The sequence below is a fragment of the Octodon degus genome, unplaced genomic scaffold (assembly GCF_000260255.1).
Source record: "Octodon degus isolate 3935 unplaced genomic scaffold, OctDeg1.0 scaffold00005, whole genome shotgun sequence".
Taxonomy (NCBI): domain Eukaryota; kingdom Metazoa; phylum Chordata; class Mammalia; order Rodentia; family Octodontidae; genus Octodon; species Octodon degus.
Window position 1 is genome coordinate 2001069 of NW_004524581.1, and position 6845 is coordinate 2007913.

Here is a 6845-nt window from a genome sequence, read left to right on the forward strand (position 1 = left end):
AAAAAAAACTAAAGCAAAACAAAACCCAATCCAAATGAATGAGTAGTAAAAAAGATGTGAACATTAGAAGAAATAATACCTTTGTACATAGGGAATTGCTGAGTCTAAAATGGAGTGTTTTCTAAAAAGCAAAACATCCTTGAATAAATAACCTATCTTTGAACCTTAATATAGTATGGTATTGATGTGAAAACCGACCAGTGGAACAGAATTGATATAATCCCACACATATATGGCCTGCTGATTTTGAACAAAGGTTTTATGGACATGCCGGGCGAAGAGGTATTCTCTTCCATAAGTGGTGCCGAGGGGACAGCGTGGCTATTGCCATAGAACTAAAGTAGAGCTTTGTCTCTCACTATACACAAAATTCAACTCACAATGAACTAAAGTCTTCAAGGTAGGCTCCACAGCTGTGAAACCACTGGAAGAAGGCATAGAAGAGGTACTTCACGCTATGGAAGCGCCCAAGGATATTTTTGGTGAAGACCTCCAAAACAGGGAATAAAAGCAACCATGGACACAAGTGATACATCCAAATACAAACCTTTTACAGAGCAAAGGAAACAACTAGTGAAAAGACAATGAGGGAAGAGTTGCAAAGATTTCTTTTTTTCTTCTGACTTTGTCTCACTCAGATGATGTGAATACAAGAAAGAGTTAAGCCAGAGCGCAACCCCTGGGAGCTGTACTTGAGGAAGGAAGTGTTTATGCCAGAAGGATTTTTCAGTTGGCTGCCTGTCTTCAGGTCTGCAGATAATTACCAAGAACACTAGCAACCTTCTCTAGGCAAATGCATGATGGCTTGTGGTGGCTGCAACCACAAAGACCAGGGGAAAGGGTTTTACAGCAGTCAGCTTGGAGGAATGTGATGTATTCATGTGTGTGTGTGTGTGTGTGTGTGTGTGTGTGTGCTTTTACAATGAGCCAGCACAGATCTTGTAAATTCTTGCATTCTAACAACTGAATGTATTGATAATAAATACTGTTTTTGAATCAGAATCTCTCAAGATGAGGTACGAGGTCTGCATTTGTATAAACATTTTATTTTCCTTTGTATATACAAATCAGGATGACCATGACTTCTGAACAATCCAGAAAATTCCTTTGATTTTTTTTACTCCCACTTTGGCCCAGTAGATAAACAATTATGAGAAGGAGATGAGAAGAAAAGATGCTTCCATCAATTTCATACTTGAAAAGTTTGGATATAAAATGGGGATAGGTTCCAGTTACAGAGGAAATGTCTCCTGAGATCCTTGCATATTCTAAGCTAGGGTTCTTTGAAGCTGATTGGATTGTGGTGGTGCTATCCTTACCAGTGAATTGATCAGTGTATGAGTTCATGGATGGGCATGACCCTAGGAGGTGGCCCTCGCTGCAGAGAGCCACTGATGAGTGATGAGGCAGCGTGTGTTTTGTGCCTGGATCTTCCCTTCTCTCTCTGTTTGCCAACTGCTCAGAAGTATGTGGCTTTCTTCCCCATACCTTCCCACCATGCCATCTCTGATTGGCTCCAGCCAAGCCTGACCAATTTCCTCCAAGGGGTGAGCTAAATTAAATGCCTCCTTGAATTTGTGGGTGTCTGGTATGTTATTTCAGCCATTTGGAAACTGATACAAATGGTGACTTAGGGCTTTTGAAACATTTGGTCCTTAAGATGGTTGATCAAATTAGTTTATCATAAATAATAAATAAGGGATTGACTAAGTTAGAAACTTTTCTTGAGCCAAGATCGTTCCATATTTACGTTTCATTATTAAAAAACAGCCAACTGATTCATATGATTTCTTTTAGAAAGCTGTTATTCTTGGTGTGGCAATGGGACATTGTCCACAGAGCACCGCAGTCAAATGGATTTTAGTTGTTTTCATATTATTACTTTAAAGGTTCTCTATGTTTTCTTCCCTGCTTTTCAGACACTTAACATTCTTTTCTTCTCATTCACTATACAAATTTTGATTTTAAAAAATCTGGGTGCCTTTCATTTCTACCAATATCTGTACGTTTCTCTCTTTCGTGGACAGTATGCAAAGTGAGGTCAGTTAGTCATGCCTGTGTTAGCGTTTTTCCTTGATCCTCCTGCTCCTGAGTTCAGCATTTCTGGAGAACATTATTTTATTTTCACTCCCATTTCAGTTCATCCCTTTAAATATGACTTCTAAAGGAAAGGAAATGCTTTTACCTTGCTGTTCTTCGTAACTTACACAGGAGGTTCACTTGGGCTGTTATAACCTCACTCCTGTGCTAAATAGATCCCAGGGACTTTCACAAAAATTACTTTATTTTTGCCTTAAAGTACATTTGCTTTAACAGGTTGTAAGTGCCTACCTAGAACTCATATCACTGTATTGAACACTGCAAACTGCTTTACTCCATGTAGCCTGCATAATATTCATGATTCTGGGATGTTGCAAAATAACTCTGGTACTTAATAGGAAATTCTGAGGTATTAGCATTACTGTTAAAATAATGCCTAAACATTTAAAAACTTTTCCAGATGTAACTGGATTTATTTTGAGTGTCTTGATACAATAATATTCCAGGTAAAGAATATACAAAATTGTACAAAAATACAAAAGAAATTGTTCAGATACCAAAATCCTGTTTGGTATGCGAGTACCAGTTCTAAGTAGGAAGTTAAAAATCTAGTGAAACAAATACACTTTCGGGAAAAAATAAACTAACTTTTGCAAAAGTGCACCTGGGACCTATTGGCAAAGGCTGTGATTTGAAGCCATGAATCATCCCAATTCCTTATTGGTAAGGCCCTTGGGGAGCTTGTCCAAAAGGGCTGCCTGTGACCTGAGGGGGCACTTCCTGTTTTCTACTGGATCGCTGATATGCAGGCTGGGAGTTGCTGGCCTCACCCATGACACTCTGGTCCTTTCATGGTATGCGCTTGGTCCTTCATTGTTGCAAAATAGAAAAATCATCCCATCCTTTGTGGCACATTGTTTTTGTTATCTACATTGGATTCAATCGCCTACAAATGAATTTCTTTCTTTTCAGTGTAGTCTTCTGTTGCCTTGTTTGATTTGCTGTGTAGGCTCATAAACCTCTTTTCTACGACACTCACAGTAGGCATAAAAGTATTATTAGAGGTCCGGGACATAGCTCAGTGGCGCAGTGCCTATTAGGCAAGCGTGAGGCTCTGAGTTGAATTCCCAGTTTAAAAAAAAATGAAAGAAAGCATTGTTAGAAATGATTGGAATGGCTTCTTGCTACAACCCCTCAGAGAAAACTCCTCAGAAGAAAGAGCACTTTATACCTATATCCGACAAATAGGAAAAGTGTGGTTAAAACCAAGGATATCACAGCCTATATAATTTACTGGAAAGAAAGCTCATCACTAGACCCACCTCTGAGCTTTGTGTGAAGGCTTTCACCCAGGGCTGAGCACAGGAATCACGTGGACAGCCTCAGTGAACATTAGGTCCCAACTCTAGAGGATCTAATTTAGTCCATGAAAATAGGCCTAGATGTTGGGACTCAAGTTACCTCAATGATACTAATAAGCAGCCAAAGTTAGAGGTAGTATGGTTTTTCAGGTTGTGGTTTTTCATTATAGATTTGATTAGATACAGGGTATCTGCCTGCCTGCAGACCCATGGACTGCACCTGTCGATATGTATTTTACTGTCTGCCGCTAAATCTCTTTTGTTTCTGAAGAATGTATACATTTCTTCAGAAGATGCTGGAGAAGGCACTGGGTGTGGTCCAGCTCTACCTGAGCTCTGTTCCTTGCTCATGTCCTCTCCTGTGTTCAATTTCATCCACGGCACCTCACGATGCTGTCTGAAGTCAAAGAGATCTTAAGTCCTCAGATACCACATAGGTCCTGTCTAAGCCTAGGCCTCTGTACTACTGTGCTACTGTTCTCCCCCGCATGTCCCTTCCTCTCTTCTCTCCCAGCAGCTATTTTTTTTTTTTCCACCAGGCTACTTCCTTTGTGTACATCAAGGCCCTAGTCAGCCACTAACATCCCTGGGAATCACTCTCAAAAACCACATCCTCTTGAGGTCTGTGTTGCCCTGCCTAGAACAAACTCTGTTTGTGTTATTTCCAAATGGAATAATTTCACTATCCCGACTATGCCTCTCTCTAGCCTGTAACTCGTGAAAGTGTATCATCCTCTTTGTGTACGTCCAGCACCTGAACTATTCAGTTGTTTATTGAAATGAGCTAATGCAGGGAAGGGTGACTGGGATGTTTCCAGTGAGGGACGCTGCCAGCCGTGGTAAGTCAGAGCTAATGTCTGGGCAGTAAGGAAAGAAGAGAACTTCCCAGAGGCAGCTAGTGTGGAGTGTCTAAGTAAGGCTACATGGCCCGTGTGCCCTGTAACTACACTGACACGAGCACGCTCAGCTCAGAGCAGTAATGGATGTGAATAATGGCACACCCAGGTCCGTCAGAAAAGAAGGGTTGTAGATGTTGTTTTAAAAGTAAAAGGAAAAAGAAATATATAAAAAAATAAAAATAAAAGGAGGGCTGGGGAGATAGCTCAGTGGTCTAAGTACCTGCCTGGCAGGCGGAAGGACTTGGGTTCGATCCCCAGTACTACATGCTGTGCCAGCCACTGAAACCAGGCATGGTGGTGAACACCTGTAATGCCTGCGCTGAGGAGGCTGAGACGGGAGGATCACTATAAATCTGAGCTGCATAGCGAGACCCTTACTAGATAAATAAATCAATAAAAGTAAAAGGAAGGGCTGGCCAGATAGCTCAGTGGATTAAAGTGCATTCTTAGGCATCGCGGAGCCCTGTGAAAACAGGTAGGGAACTAGAAGAAGGTAACTAGCTCTTAGATTTATTTTAAAGGTATTGCCTGTGAACTTTAGCCACCAGATATGCAGATTTAAAAATAATTATGGTAGTTACTATTTTAAGGTGTGTATAAACCTTTAATATTTATACACATTTAATGTTTAATGTCGCATCTATAAATGATACTTCTGTGTTGTATCTAAAAATTTCAGGAAATAAAATAATCAGGGGTTTCCCTAACATCATGAGTCCCAAATAATTATTATGCAGATGTAGAAAAGAGCTAACTAACTAATTTGAGCTCTATTTGAAGTAGGGCTGGGGAGACAGCTCAGTGGTATGAGCACCTGACTAGCATGCACAAGGTCCCAAGTTTGATTCCTAGTACTGAAAACAAAAAAAGAAAAATTGAGGTAAAAATGAAGTTTTCACTAATTAACTATACAGGGGGCTTCTTATAATCAAGTTCCTATAAAACTTTATAATTATACAACTGTCATATATGTGTAATACATATGTATTTTATATATGTGAAATATAAAGTCTTTTTTGCTAATACTAACTTATTGATGGCTTTATGAAACTGAATGCAGGGCCAGTGAGATAGCTCAGCAATCTAAAGCACCTGCTTGGTAAGCTCACTGGGACTGTGGTTTGACCCCAGCACCATATGCCTTGCCAGCCTTGTCCTCAGGGTAGGATAAGCTAGCCACAAAAACAAACAAACAAAAACATCTAAACTAAATGCATTACTTTCTTAAGGATAATTACAGTTTTAAAAAGTAGTATGAAGCAACCGATATTTTAATACAAATCCATATTAATTTATTTTTTTTATTTTTTTTGCATAACAATTTTTTTTAAATTTTATTTTATTTTATTTTATTTTATTTTATTTTATTTTATTTTATTTGTGTGTGTGTGTGTGTGTGTGTGGCCAGATCAGCCCAGCAGGGGGCGAGGCTGGCTGGCATGTGGTGCTGGGGGATTGAACCACGGTCCCTGTGCTTTGCTAAGCTTGTTCTAAGTAGGTGCTTTAGACCACTGAGCCATCTCACCAGTCCCTTAATTTATTTTAACAAATACACATAACATATTTTGTTTGCTATTTGGCACCTTGGAAGGTAAAAATAAGCAAACTGCACTGTCATTTGTGTAGAAGGCAGATGCCCTACATAACAAATGACTAAGACTGAAAGATGCAGTGATCATTGTTGAGACCAACTTGTTGCTATAAGGGTGATTTAGAAGACCCAGGAAATGTTTACTAAAGCACTAGCTTTTCTAAGGAGAGATGATAGTGAAAGAACATTCCAGGGTGAGAAAATAGCAGGTAAAACCCACACAGGGTGTTGGGTGGGGGACATGGACCTGGAAGGAAGCTGAGGCCCTGCAGTGCAGGGATATAGAGGCAGAGGAGTTATGCCAGGCAGCACCACACCCAAGACGTCTGAAGTGGCTCAGCCACAGAATGGAATGCAGTGTCCTGAAGAATGTGGAGCTATTGGGTTTTCTGATCAAAAGTATGGAGGATTACAGATATGTGAGGTAATCCATTTCTCTTAATAAACATGTATACTGTAATGAAGATGAAAGAAAATTTGAGACTTTAAGTTCTCTTTCTAGTTTAAGGACATAGCTCAGTGGCTCAATGCCTATCTGGCAAGCTCAGGGTCCTGAGTTTGATTCCTGTAAAAAAAAAAAAAGGAAACAACCCCCCCCCATCTACCCAATTTTTCTAGGATAACTGCTGCCAGCATATTTCTAGTGGTTTTAGGATTTTCTTTACATCAAGGGAAATTGATTTTCTATAAGATTAATAGAAAGCCAAATAGTGAGCATTAGCTTCAAAGCAAATCTAGATTTAAATTCAGTCTCTTAAGTTATCTGGCTGCGTAATCTTGAAAAGTGATTCAACCAGGGGCTGGGGAGATCTAGCTCAGTAGAATAAGCACTTGCCTGGCAAGTGCAAGGACCTAAATTCAATCCCCAGTTCCACCAAAAAGAAAGAAAGAAAGAAAGAAAGAAAGAAAGAAAGAAAGAAAGAAAGAAAGAAAGAAAGAAAGAAAGAAAGAAAG

General features: G+C 39.7%; 1 protein-coding gene across 3 annotated transcripts in view; it reads left to right on the forward strand.

The window, feature by feature from the left end:
* Window positions 1–6845, forward strand: part of Prkg1 (protein kinase, cGMP-dependent, type I) — a 1308883-nt gene that overhangs the window by 1036947 nt on the left and 265091 nt on the right. The window lies entirely within an intron of this gene.